Genomic DNA, 14,441 nt, shown 5'->3' with positions numbered 1-14,441 from the left:
AAAAAGTAAAGAAATGGGCTTGTAAGACAAAATGTGCCCTTAGGATAAAGTAATTATGTTTCAGGGTAAATTAATTTTGTTTTAATAAAGTTAATTGTGTAATTTAAACACAATTAATTAATATGTAATAAAACCCACTAGCAAAAAAAGGCGATTGTCGTATATGTTAATTTCTGCGCTTCATCTCACGGTTTGATGGACTCATTGTTAGATTGACGACTGGCAAGGGTTTTTGGCCCCCCTACCCATTCCACCTTTATCTGCGGGGGGTGGGGAGGCGGTCCAAAAAGTGGTTTCCTCCCTGTCGATCCCACCCCTACATGTCACCTTCGCACTATTTCGCATCCCCTCCCCTTCACAAACCGCTTACCACTTTGACCCCCCTCCAAAATCTGCCAACCTTCTCCCCTTTTCCCATCGTCATTTGACCTCGTTGTCACTCTCGCACCGCTCACCGCCTGCCACTTGGACTTTTGTCCCCACTCACCTCCATGTCATGTCTCCACATCATCCCCCGCCTCCATATCACCTCTTGCCTCCACGTCAGATGTCTGTTTCATGGTCAGTTAAAACTATGTTTTTTGCATATACATCACAATCATTTAAAACATGGTTTACAAACAATTGAGAACGAGTTTTCAAAAACAGAAAGAGGTTTTTGCTGATAGTATCTTCATGTACAAAAAACTCTCAGTTTTTTTTAACAACTATTATTGTTTGGGAGATTTAGATGAAGTTTTGCAGGCATATTTTCCTGAATTTTCCTGTTTTTAGCCAGTGTTTTCAAATGAGGTTTCCAAGTTGGTGGAAATGAATTTTCAAAAACTGATTTTTTTTTTTGGTTTCTAACATCATCGTTTACAAAAACCTCTCTCTGTTTTCTAACAACTACTATGGTTTGGGATATACAAAGGGATCACAAGGCCCTATTTTTCAGAATTCGGGAGGAAAAATCTCATGGATAGTTAGTGACTGGGATGCCACCTCATCAAATAAGAGTTGCAATCAAACTCGAACATCTCTTATTTATCACTAGCAACCCTTAAGGATAGTGCCAGAACTCTTCAAATAGCTTTAGTTTCCTTTATTTGTGTTCTATTTTTTACAATCAATTTTGGATATTTTGAAATGAATCTTGATATTTTAAATCAAAACATTTTGTAATAAATTTTTATAAATACTTCATCATTTGAAGTAAGAGATGTTGATTTTTGCATTCCAAAAAGCTATTGTACTATTTCCATTTGATGGGTTGATCAGTAATAAAAAGGACATTCTTCACAGGATTCATGTGTTGGACTATTTGGTGAAGTGCTTCTCTCACTATCTATGTGTTTATTTCTTTGTTTCCATACTTATGTGTTCTTAAATCTGAATTATTTTACAAAAAGTTGATGAATAAAATTTGTTGAAAGATACACTTTGATTCTAGTTGTGGATAATTTAAATGTTTTCTTTTGATATCAAGTTAAAGAATTCTTAACTACTCTTTAGCTTCAATTGAACCTATATCTTTTCTTCTATTACATTTCATTTAAATCTAAAAGATCCAGTTAGTTCAGCTACCTTGCCCTGTGAAACTCCTTTGAAAATCTGAGACAGATCCACGTTAAGTTTGTAGACTCCATAGCCCAATGGAAGTTTCAGGCATTTAATCAACCAAATCAATTTTAAAATCAAACTCCGAACTCTCATAACTAGCCTAATATCTAAATACAACAAAGTTAAATTTGATAGAGAGATCCATCTCTGAGTTTAGGAAGGCTAGATCCTAAGCTCGAAAGTGTTTTTGTGGTTACCTCTGCAATTATTTCCCAGCCTTATTAAATTACAAAGTGATAATAATACATATCAGTATAATGTGGATACTTAAAACAAGAAGAATAGTTGCAATGCGACATATTCTCTGTTATTGCTAATTAATTGATTAAGGTAGTGTGGGGTCTGCATTTTGCCTTTTTTATTATTCCCACAGTTTATTATTATTCCCACTTTGCGTAGGCTTCCTCCACACATCTGCCATCTGCACAATGAAAGTAATCCCCATACAACTTCCTTCGCACACGTTTCCTTTGCACAACTTGCTCTACACAACTTCCTCCAAAGTCAATAGAAAGGAAAGTGTTGTATAGAGTACACTACAATGCAAAGGGGGGTTTTAAGACAATATTTGAGATAATTTTTTGGTATATTGTCTTAACTTGAGACAAAAAAAAAAATTGTGTTTGTCTTAAATATTTTCTTTAAGCAGATGTCTCAAATTATTGTCTTAAAAAAGTGTCTCTATAAAGACAAATATATAACACAAGCATTATTGTCTCTCAAGAGACAATTTCATTTTTGTCTCTCTCAAGACAGTTTCATTTGTCTCTACAGAGACAATAGTTGGAATTAAACACATATTGTGTTTATAGAGACAATATGTCTTTAATGCTAATTATTGTCTCTAAAAATATTTTTAAAGACAATATAATCACTTTTGTATCCTTACAGACAATATAAAACAATGAATTCAGGAAAATATCTCACTATTGAAATAAATCAATATAAAAACATTTAATTAATTCATGTTAGGGTATAGTGGAATTGAACCACCAACCTCATGCTTATAAGGCATGTGCTCTTCCATTGAGCTAGTACCCTTTACAGAATTATGTGAAGAATTATGGCAGTCCTTGAAATTGCATATATAGGAATTGAAATTGAAAAAAGTTCTACACATAGTGGCATAATTTTTGTAAAATCTATAATATATAAACTAACTAAAAATTCAGATTGCAAATCCTCTTTGCAAAATATGACTTAAGACAATCTCAAAGAGAAGTGCAAAAGAAATTGCTTGGGCATGGAGGACCTCATTATCTGACCATGAAGAGAAGATGCTCAAATTTTCATATCTGATAAAGGTTTATAAAAGAATCAGGCTAAGAGGTGTAGATTTGGTTTGTTATGTTCAGGATGTGTTCAAACAATAAACCCATTATCAATCGAGAAATTTTAGAATTAGGAGAGATGGCTACAGGCGTGGGAGTCTGGTCAAGGTTCGGGATGTGGGTTTTGATTATGTTAGGCAGCACATAGAATGCAAATGCATTATATATTCCTAGCATTTATACTCACTAATATTACTAGGGCTCATATTTATGGGTAAAGTTCAATTCCCTTACCTCAATCGAGACTGGGCTTCCCTAAAGCTATTAAAACCTACCCCTTTGCAACCCTTAGATGGTGTGAAGGCCATGGAATAATATCTTGGGGAGCTCCTCATGGGGGACAAGATCAAGAGCTCACCACTCATATCCCCAGGGCTCAGATTTATGGGTGAAGGTCAATTCCCTTACCTCAATCGAGATAGACCTTCCATACAACTATTACAACCCACCCTTCTACAAAACTTTAGATGGTGCGAAGGACATGGCTAAAAATATTAGGGATCTCCTCATGGGAGACATGATTGAGAGCTCACCATATCACTTTTTGTTGAATGTCAATGAATCTAAAATTTACCTGCGCAATACTACTTCCCTTGGGACATGAATCTAAAATTTACTTGTGCGATACTACTTCCCAAGGGGCAAAGCAGCTAAAGGTGTTGAAGCATAGGATCAATAATCTCTACCAGATGAACTTGATACTTGACAAAGTTCTTGCCATTTAGTACAAAAAGAAGGACAATTTCATGCTTCGGTGGAATGGGTTTCCAGTAGGCTTCTTTGTCAATAAAACACATTATACTTTTAACCACATGAAATTCATTGTTCTAGTGCACATGTATGATGGTGACAGTGTTTCTAAGGCCATTGGGACTAGAGATGGCATTTATACAACGTTGGTCGATAGCAAAGATCGTAGCATGACCCCTGGATTCATGGTTGTGGTGTTTGAGGTTGTTCCTTGTAGTTACTAGCACAATATAGAGGCATCTTCAAATCTTAAAATGTATGGAAAGTATCCTAATTCCATTGACTGTAGCCCATCTAGGCGAGGACATTATCAAGGGGTAAAGGGAGGACATCCAATTGCTTTCTCTTATGAAGTTTCCTTGTGGAGAGTCATATCAGATGGCCATCAAGAAGGGATGCGTACTTGAAGATGGAAGGAGCCCAGGTGCACTAGTCTTCAATACTCAACTTTCTCATGGAATTTTCTTTCCTTTCCAGTGTTGTTTTTGTAATCTTCCTTTGAACTGTAAGGCGAGATCTGACCCATTATGAAGAGCTGCAAAAGAAAGCCCAAATGAATGAAGAACTCTCAGGATGGAAACTTGTTGTGGGTGATGTTTTTCGGTCCCCTGCTCACTCAGAGCTTCACTGCATTATGGTGGGTGATGGAATGTAGATATTGGGTATGGAAGTAGTGACTATTTTGTTTTCTACCTTTGCTTTCATTTCTCCAGCATCTTGAGGAACTCTCATCACTGGAATGCTTTTTTTTCCTTGTTCTTAGAGTTGCAATAGGTTATGTTATTGTAAGAATGTGGAGAACTATTGAAGGGGTGGCATCACAGGGGATGGAAATTGATCTATGATGTATTATGTGCTTTTTCCCAGGCATTTCTTTCTTGATTCTCACAGTTCTTAGATTCCTTGCATTGGGAAGTCAAAGCACTAGAGCCATACTAATCTCTTTATTTATTGTTCTTCTAACCATGTGGTTTTGTATTTCAGTACCTCTAACTCTTTTGGGTGGATTTTTTGGAGCCAAAGAACCACATATTGAATTTCCTATGCTTACCAATCAGATTTCCAGAGAGATTCCACCCCAGAAGTATCCTTCTTGGTTGCTTGTTCTTGGTGCAGGAACACTTCCTTTCGACACTCTTTTCATTGAGCTCTTCTTCATCATGTCAAGCATCTAGTTGGGGCAAGTTTACTATGTTTTTACATTTCTCTTTATTGTGTTAATTCTCCTTCTAGTTGTTTGTGCTTAGGTTTCTCTAGTTTTGAATTACATGCTCCAGTGTGTGGAAGATTGGAAGTGGTGGTGGAAAGAATTATCTGCATCTAGATCTGTGTTAATTTATATTTTTCTCTATTCATTAAACTATCTGGTGTTTTATCTGCGCAACCTTAGTGGTCTTGTGTTAGTTCTTTTCTGCATTGGCTACTCTACTTATGGTCTTTGCCATCATGCTCACCACAAGGACCATTGGACTCGTTGCATCCTTCCAGTTTGTGCATTGCCTGTTCTCTTCTCTTAAACTAGATTGATGGTCAAAGCACACTAGTGGTCAGTGGGCATCAATCCAGGGGATTGTTTTTTAGTGTATGTAATATGAAGTTGTCTTGAAGCCTCTGATGTGTCTACAATAGGTTTAGTTGGTTTACGAGACCTGGACACCCAGTTCTATGCTTCTCACAGAAAGGTTTAGAATATGAATGATTTGATAACAATTTTGTAAGGCATGATAATATGATCATTTGAAATAGTTCCTTAAAAATAGAAAAAAATATTAAAAAAAACAAAACAAAAAACTAACTAAAAATTCAGGTCACTATAACTGCCAGTACATAAATTGCATGCACTCATAACAAAAGAATTTTAATTTTTAAATTAACTAGCTATTTTTACTAGAAATTTTCAATTAAATCTTTCACTAATGAGAATTAAACCTAGTTAGAAGACATATGGAGTCCTCTGTGAAATTTTTTTAAAACAAACCTATGTACTTTGTCCTTACCACAAATATGTCAAACACAAACATGGGGTTTATACAATATAGACAACATCTTGGGTCTCAATATACCATCTACATGTAAATACTACTACATTTTCTCACAACCACATCAAACTCCTTGTAATGAAAGAGGATATTTATAACTCCTTTAGACTAGGAAATTCACAACATAACTAAGAAAGAATAAATGCATCCATAACATCTCAGACAAATACATGTAACTAAAATTTTTAGTTTATTACCCTCAAAAATTATTTATAATTTTAACATTGAAAAGGATTAATAAAAACCAGTGTATAGAAAAGAAACAGATGATGGAGTATCAAAAAGATAGAAAAAAATTGAAAACATTGACATAATAAATAAACCATAAGTAGTTCCATCACTTACAGTTCCAATGTGTTTGCACAAATATTGTATAGTTCCTAAATACACTAGCAACAACAAACCAAAATCTACAATGCCTTGTAGCTTGGGTTATTGTGCGTCCTTTCACTGTTCAATACTGCTAGTGCTGATAATCAACTAACTAAAATTACAGATACAATTTGAAGAATAATCGTAATACCATAACCTAATGAATTTGGAATACACACTGCATATAGAACATTAACTAGAATTTTGGGTTTATTGCCCTCTGAAGTTATTTATAACTTTAACATTGAAAAGGATTGATAAAAACTAGTGTATAGAAAAGAAAAGGATGATGGAGTATCAAAAAGATAGAAAAAAAATTGAAAACACTGACATAATAAATATACCATAAGTAGTTCCATAACTTACAATTCCAATGTGTTTGCAAAAATATTGTATAGTTCCTAAATACACTAGCTGCAACAAACCAGAATCTACAATGACGTGTAGCTTGGGTTGTTGCACATCCTTTCACTGTTTAGTATCGCTAGTGCTCATAATCAACTAGCTAAAATTACATATACAATTTGAAGAATCACCATAATACCATAATTTAATGAATTTGGAATACACGCTACATATAGAACATTACAAGCTTCTCAAAATTCTAGAATCACCCAATATAAGAGAGAAATGAGGTATACATATTAAATCCCACCACAAGCAGTTACTTGTCTGTGAAACAAATGTAGGTTTAATTCCTCCCCTCAGAAATGAGGTATACTATTCAAACCCACTACAAGAAATTACTTGTATGTACAACAAATGTAGGTTTAATTCCTCCCATACTATATTAGGCACTCTGCCAATGCAAAACAAATAGTTAGAAAGCATGGAATCTAACAAAATATATTCAGATATAACATTCTTTCCTTCCCTGTTGCCTGTTCAGGGACAATAAATATACATATCAGGATAAACAATTCAACTAGGATTGATAGACGTGTAACTCAAAATCAAAACACCCATAGAGGTCAAGTAGTGGATGACACAAATGAAAGTTGTCTAAATGTAACAGTGACATTCCATGCTACAAAAAGTAAGTGTGTGCAAGGCAAATATCAGGCCCTGCCTCAAATAAGAAATGGATTGTTAAAGACATAGTCTTCTAAAAGAGAGATTTTTATTTGAAACAAACTCAACAAAGATACACAACACCTTGTACATGAGTACCAAATAAAGGTAAAAGAAGATGAACATAGCAGACATGTTTCTTAGAAAGAGCAGAAAGAAAAAAAAATGATCCGAACTTAAACAAGAATGCAACAAATTACAGATATAATCATAAATACAGAGATGCAGTAGGAAAACACTTCATTTAATTAATAGAAAAATACTAAATTGTTCTTACAAATAGAATGGAAATAAGATAGCTTGAGCGATGGTAGCTTATCTCTAAGAAGAGATGTGGTGGCTACATGCCTTTGAACTGTGCTACAATGAGGCTAAAAGGCCTATTTATTATTGAGAAACAATGGAAAACTCTTAACATAAAAAACCTTAACCCTAGGAGATGAAGCGCCAAAATTGTGAGCCCTGTTTGGGTAAATTGGTACATCAACTTCTCGGTGTCATAACTTTGGCATATGATCTCCGTTTGGCTATCATAATACCTCTTTTCGAAGATCTCGAAGAGGAGGCCAAAAACAAACTGCCAAGCCCATTTGGGGCATTTTCAATCTCTCTGTTTTCCCAAAAAACGTCGTTTAGGGCTTCAAAAGCGGCTCTGGAAGTTCAGGACCCGAAAAACTGCCAAAAATAGTAAATTGTGCTACAATTAAGGAAATTGAAAAACTAAAAGAGACAGTGTTGGGGGTCCAAGTGGAATAACCAGGTGGGCACAAATATCCACCTGGATCATTCCTCCCCTTAGGAAGCAATCGTCCACATTGCGTTGAGTGCCTCCATGAGATGGGGAAACTTCTGCTGAACTTGGTCCTTGGTGAGCCACTTGCCTTGGTGAAGGAGTTGGCCAGCTTTGACAACCCAATATAGTTGGATCTTCTGCTGGCGAGTGTTCTTGATCTGTGTGTCCATGATCCAATCAGTGGTGGCTTGTTCCATGTAGTCTGGGTTTAGCTCTGTTGGTGTGAGTTGTTCTGCAACGTCGGATGTGTCTAGCAATGGTGGAAAGTATGGCCGAAGGTGGTCTACATTGAACACTAGGTGCAGACCAAGGAACGATGGAATGCTAAGCTTGAAGGCATTGTCCCCTATAACCTTGGTGATGGTGTATGGCCCATATCAGAGTGGGTGAAGCTTGCGGTGGGATCCAGCAAGGCACTCTTTTTGCAAATGTAGCCAAACTTTGTCGCCCACCTGGAACTTGTGCGACACCTGTTGTTGATCATGGCGCTGCTTGTACTTAGGATTGGATCTGTCTAATATATCATGGACCTGCTGGTGGATGTATTGAATGCGCTCAATGAATCTATTAGCCCTGTTAGCTTCAGACTGGACATGAGCCGAATCTGCCTGAGTAGCTGCAAATGGTATGGCCACATCAATGGGACATAATGGTTGAAATCTCAGCCCTACCTGAAAGGGGTTGTGGCCGGTTGAGCTATGGAGAGTTATATTGTAGTTGTGTTGGACATAGGGATGGCTTTCATCCCATGTGCGTGGATGCTTCGATTTGTACATGCGTAGAATGTGTACGATCATCCTATTGACAACCTTTGTTTGGCCATCAATTTGGGGATGGAAAGTCGTGGACTTAGTAAGTTTTGTATCCAACATCGACCAGAGACTTGAACAAAATGCACTCAGGAATCTGTTATCTCGATTTAAGACAATGGAAGGTGGGATCCCAAAGTGTACCCACACTCGCTCAAAGAAGAGCTTAGCAATGGCCTCTGTTGTGATACTCTTCTTGTAGGCCGCCATGATGGCCATCTTAGAGAATCTGTCAATGACCACGAAAACATAATTGTTTCCATGCTTAGTAGAAGGAAGGCTCAACATGTAATCCATGGAGATATATTCCTAAAGTTGATTGGGAGTGGGTAGAGGATTATACAGGTCTTTTTTTCTTGCTGGTTGGTTTGGCAATGGCACATGCGGTGCAGGATCTAATGTACTTCCCAACATCCTGACGAAGTTTCGGCCAATAAAAATACTTATGCAATACTTCCACTGTTTTCTCTACTCCGAAATGTCCAGTGACCCAATTGTAGTGCGCCTCCCAAATCATCTTGGCACGCTCGCTTGAAGGAACATAGATGTGTCCTAGGTGGCATAACAATGCACCCTGAAGGTGAAAATTTGGAACTTGCTTTCCTTCTAGGAGTTCTTGGTATGCATTGTCGAATTCTGGATCACTCTTGTAAAGATGCAGTGACCCCCATGTCTTGTGCCCACAGGAGTCGAGCACAATGATTAGTGCCATGACCGGTGGTCAGCTAAGGCAATAAACGAAATTATTGGTGCTGCCCTTCTTATACTTAATGTTCAAATGGAATTGTTGTAAGTAGGTGGACCATTTCTGATGGCAATTTTTCTACAACTTCCCTTGTGTCTGTATGAACTGTAGAGGTCGGTGGTCTATGTGGATGACCGTTTCCTTCTCCAGAATGTAATTCTTCCATTGACAACATGCCTGCACAAAGGAATAAATTTATTTGTCATAAGTGGGGTACTTTCGACTATGTGTGAAATTGTCTCACTATGGTAAGCCACTGGATGCCCATGCTGAGTAAGAGCCACACCAATAGCATAGTCGAAGGCATTTATCTCAATCTCAAATGGTTGTTTCAGGATTGGTAATGTGAGCATTGGTGTAGAACAAAGGCGATTCTTCAACTCGGAGAACACTTGTTGTTGAGTTTCAGACCAAAAAAACTTTGATTTTGCTTCACCCTTGGTGACTTGACTTAAAGGGCAAGTGATATGAGAGAACCCGAACACGAACCTACAGTAGAAGTTGGCAAGACCCAAAAAGTTGTGGAGGTCTGTTAGAGTGGTTGGTATTTAGATTATCTTCCAGATACATCGCATAGAGTGGTTGGTGCTGGCCAATCCCAAATGACTTGTATCTTGGATGGGTCCACATGTACACCCTGCTCATCAATTATGTACCCAGGTATTGAACCTAGGTCAAGCCAAATGTGCATTTCTCCAAGTTATCATACAACTTGTGTTGTCACTGGGTTTGAAGGACTTTTCGAATATGGTGGAGGTGCTTGTCCCAAGACTGGCTGAAGATAAAGATTTCGTCTAAATACACCACCACGATTTCATTGATGAAGGGTCGCAAGATGTCGTCCATCAATCTCATGAAGGTTGCAGGGGAGTTCATCAATCGAATGGAATGACCAACCATTCAAAAAGGCCCTCCTTGGATTTGAAGGCAGTCTTCCACACATCAGAGGGTTCAATAGGCACCTAGTGATAACTTGATTTCAAGTCAATCTTGTTGAAATATTTGGCCCCCTTGAGCTGGTCAAGAAGGTCATCAATCCGTGGGATTGGGTACCTATTTCAGACAGTGATCTTGTTCAACGCCCAGTAGTCAATACAGAGCCTCCAGGTCCCATCCTTCTTCTGTACCAATACAATCGGGCTCCCATAGGGTGATGAGCTTGGCCTGATGTTCCCATTCTACAATAGTTCCTGGATCTGCCTCCTGATCTCATATTTCTCTAGAATAGAGCGTCGATAGATCGGTCCATTGGGCAGTGACACGCCTAGGGTCAGATCAATGGAGTACTTGACCTGACAGTGTAGAGGTACCCCTATAGGTGAGGCGAAAATATCCCTGTACTCCTCCAAAACCTTGTCCATTTGTTGTTGCTATGTAGAGGAGCCCTGCCTGGAAGTCATGGCCACAACCTTCTTCTTTTCCTGGGGGCGAATCATAAGGAAAACAAATTTCCTTGTCTGGGAAATGATCTTACTTCATTGCTTCGCGGTGATCAAAGAGATGGTGGTAGGCAGGGCTACCTCCGGTATTCTGTACAACTTGTTGTCCAAGGTAATAATCAAAGACCGAGGTCGAGAGTCATATACAACATGTTCTTCCACAAGTATAGTTGTCCTACCAATACATCACAAACTTCAAGAGGAGCAACATCACACAGTACCTTATCCGTGAAGAGCTTGATGCTATAGGAAAGGCGACACTGTTGGCTATTGAGAAGATCTCAACCTTAGTGAGGCCACCCGATGGTGTACGGTTGTGGATGTGTTGTAGTCTTTAGGCCCAGCTAGTTCACAACATCTACTGAAATGAGGTTCTTTTGGCTCCCGCTATCGACAATGAACTACAGCGAAGAACCCTTCACCCACATCTATGAATGGAAGAGGCGTTCCCCCTCCTCTGGATCTTCAGGCTTAATCTTCTGAATCTTGGTGGTGGCAACAGTGGCACTGTGCTCCGCATCAATGATCTACTTCCCTTTGTTAGTTCCCTTATCGGGTTCTGATTCAGAGTCGGAAAATGTGTCTGTTTCAAAAGCCTTCAAATCCGCCACCAATCACTGCTTAGCCCGACACTCACTTGTATTGTGAGTCGAGCTCTTATGGAACTCACACCATTTTCCCATGTCCTTCTTTGTCTTCATGGTGTTGTTCTTTACTTGCAGCTTTAGTGGGTTGTCTTGGGTAGCCCCTCCTTGGCTTGGTCCTTTGTTCTATGGTTTGGGGGAGCCTTTTCCTTGCTCTAGATCCAAAGTCTCGCTTCTTCTGTTTAAACTTTTTCTCAATCTTGATAGCATACTAGTACGTCGTTTCGAGCAAGGAAATGTCCAGGAACTCCATCTCGTCCTAGATGTACTTGTATAGACAGTTGTGGTACTTGAGAACCAAATTCCACTTAGTATCCTTGATACCCAACTTCGTGCGAAGGTTATGGAAAATATTTGTGAACTCCGACACATCTTGGTCCCTTCCTTGTTGTAGCGTGGTCCACTTTATGTATTTATCTTCATAGTTATCGATAGGGTAACATTGTTCCTTGATGGAATCTCGGAAAGAATCCCAAGTGGGTGTGGCTGAAAAAAGCGAGGGTTCACTCTCATCCATTTGTTCACAGTAGGTTTCCCACCAGTCCTTGATGTGTGGGGCAGCTTTGAGAAGTGCAAAAGTAATATTTTCCCAATTGGAAAAATCATGAACTAAAAAATATCCTTCCAATAGATTTAACCATTTATCTACCGTGTCTACATCTATCAAGCCTTCAAATATGGGAATATCGAAGTTAACTTGTACCTTAAAATGTGTGGCACCTCCAGAGTGGCTGCTGGATGAAGATGCATCGCCCGTGGGTAGCCGCTAAGGATATGATCAAAGTTATCCATCATCGCGTCCCTCTGTCGCTCGAGGGCTTCCTGGAGAACCATTTTGATATAATCACTAATACCACCGATCCAAACTTAAATAGGAATGAAACAACTTATAGATATAATCATAAATACAAAGATGCAGCAGAAAAACACTTCATTTCATTAACAGAAAAATATTGAACTATGCTTATAAACAGAATGGAAATAAGATAGCTCGAGTGATGGTAGCTTATCTCTAAGAAGGGATGTGGCGGCTACATGCCTCTGAACTGTGTTACAATGAGGCTCAAAGGCCTATTTATTATTGAGAAATAATGGAAAACCCTAAACATCCAAAACCCTAACCCTAGGAGATGAAGCGCCAAAACTTTGGGCCCTATTTGGCTAAATTGGTACATCAACTTCCCGGGGTTGTAACTTTGGCATACGATCTTTGTTTAGCTATCATAATACCTCGTTTCGAAGATCTCGATGAGGAGACTGAAAGCAAATTGGCAAGCCAATTTGTGATGTTTTCAATCTCTCCATTTTCCCTAAAAAATTTCATTTAGGGCTTCAAAACGGCTTAGGAAGTTGAGGACCTGAAAAAATGCCAAAAGTAGTAAATGGTGCTACAATTAAGGAAACCGAAAAATTGAAAGAGACAGTGTTTGGGGTCCAAGTGGAATAGGCGGGTGGCCACCAATATCCACCCGGATCATAAATAATGTTATTTATCATTTTAAATAGACATTCAGTTGAGAAAAACTCATGCTTACAATAGAAACAAGACTGATTATCATAGTAGGTTAATTTCAGCTAAATAATTCCCAAAAGCTCAGTTGGATGAGATTTAGATAAACAACAATGACAGTAGGAATATCCCACCCCACCAAAAAATGCCGTCTATAAACAACATCCAGTAGCTCATATTTTTGTTTAGGTGCTACCTACAAAATCTGAGTTGCAGTATCATGTTGATTTAAACGTTTAGATTCCAAATGTATTCAACTCCTAATAGCATGAAATAACCCAAATTATTAGGTGAGACATTCCACGTAGCTTAATTTACAGTGAAATGGAAATAAGTAAGAAACTATAAAGAACAAATTAACACAATCTACACTACAAGATGGGAAGGTGGAGCACTCCTAAAATATCGTGTGAGATCAAATGAGAAAATATCCAGCAAAAATAGAAGTTGTAGGTGAACAACTACTTCTGAGATGCCCTAAGACCAAATAAAATGAGCCTCCATAAGTGTGAAATTTTTCCATATATCCAGACCGCCCTCATAATCAAGAAATAGGAGTGTGGAAAGAGTGATATGAAAGCCCCAATGGGTAGTAAAGAGTGGGTGTTGGGGTCGCCAAGTCAACAAGTAATATCCAACCAAGTAAAACCACCATAAATCTAGGGTTTGAGCCCCTAAAATGTCTCCAAAAAGCATGTCACTGTCAAAGCTTTCCTCTATCTGTGTGCAAACTATCCCACTTGTGTGTCTATAAATGGCCTCCTCAAGTTAGTGCATGGGATAAATGATGATCAAGTGAATCTTCCATGTGCAAGAAATCATAAAAATAGGTCAAAGCCTTCAATCAAACTCAAGTTTCATGTGTCATGTGTCAACTGATGCATCAACCTCTCATCTTTGGACACACCTTTCAAGTCAACAAAAAAATATGTAAGTAACGCCCCCTCAACCAGACATGTGAGCATGTTCCAATATTGGGGCTAGTGGTCTTAAATGGTGTATCTATGAGTGTAACTTTCACTTATAATAATAAAATCAGAGCCAACATGCTTTCATGCATATGTTGTGAATATAGTAGGACCATTCTTGTTGTATTTGCAATGTATGGTATTTAACTTATGCTTATGATTATGAACTATTTCAATTTCATTTGTATGAATCTTGTTGAATGCGTGTTGTTGTATTAACTCATCAATTTAACTTTTGGAATATTCTGCATTTTAGCTTGTGATGTCATTTCGCTTGTGTATTCCTTTAAGGCTGTGTACTATTACAGGATTCTACGGGGTGCACTTCCTTTTCCCTTCGTGTGTTGTAACCTTCATGCATCACACTT

At 38.2% G+C, this 14,441-nt stretch overlaps 1 non-coding gene and 1 pseudogene across 1 annotated transcript; one reads left to right on the top strand and one right to left on the bottom strand.

Moving 5' to 3' along the window:
* Window positions 1-2,571: 2,571 nt before the first annotated feature.
* TRNAI-UAU (transfer RNA isoleucine (anticodon UAU)) lies at window positions 2,572-2,643 on the bottom strand. Its single transcript has one exon. It is a non-coding gene; the product is annotated as a tRNA-Ile (tRNA).
* A 369-nt stretch (window positions 2,644-3,012) lies between these two features.
* Window positions 3,013-5,210, top strand: LOC149187692 (transmembrane 9 superfamily member 11-like; annotated as a pseudogene).
* The last annotated feature ends 9,231 nt before the right edge of the window (window positions 5,211-14,441 follow it).

The sequence above is a fragment of the Pinus tabuliformis genome, chromosome 3_1 (assembly GCF_031772625.1).
Source record: "Pinus tabuliformis cultivar Carrire ecotype Pingquan chromosome 3_1, CPIR1, whole genome shotgun sequence".
NCBI classification, from domain to species: Eukaryota; Viridiplantae; Streptophyta; class Pinopsida; order Pinales; family Pinaceae; genus Pinus; species Pinus tabuliformis.
Note: the sequence above shows the minus strand (reverse complement) of the source record. Positions and strands in the feature narration are given on the sequence as shown.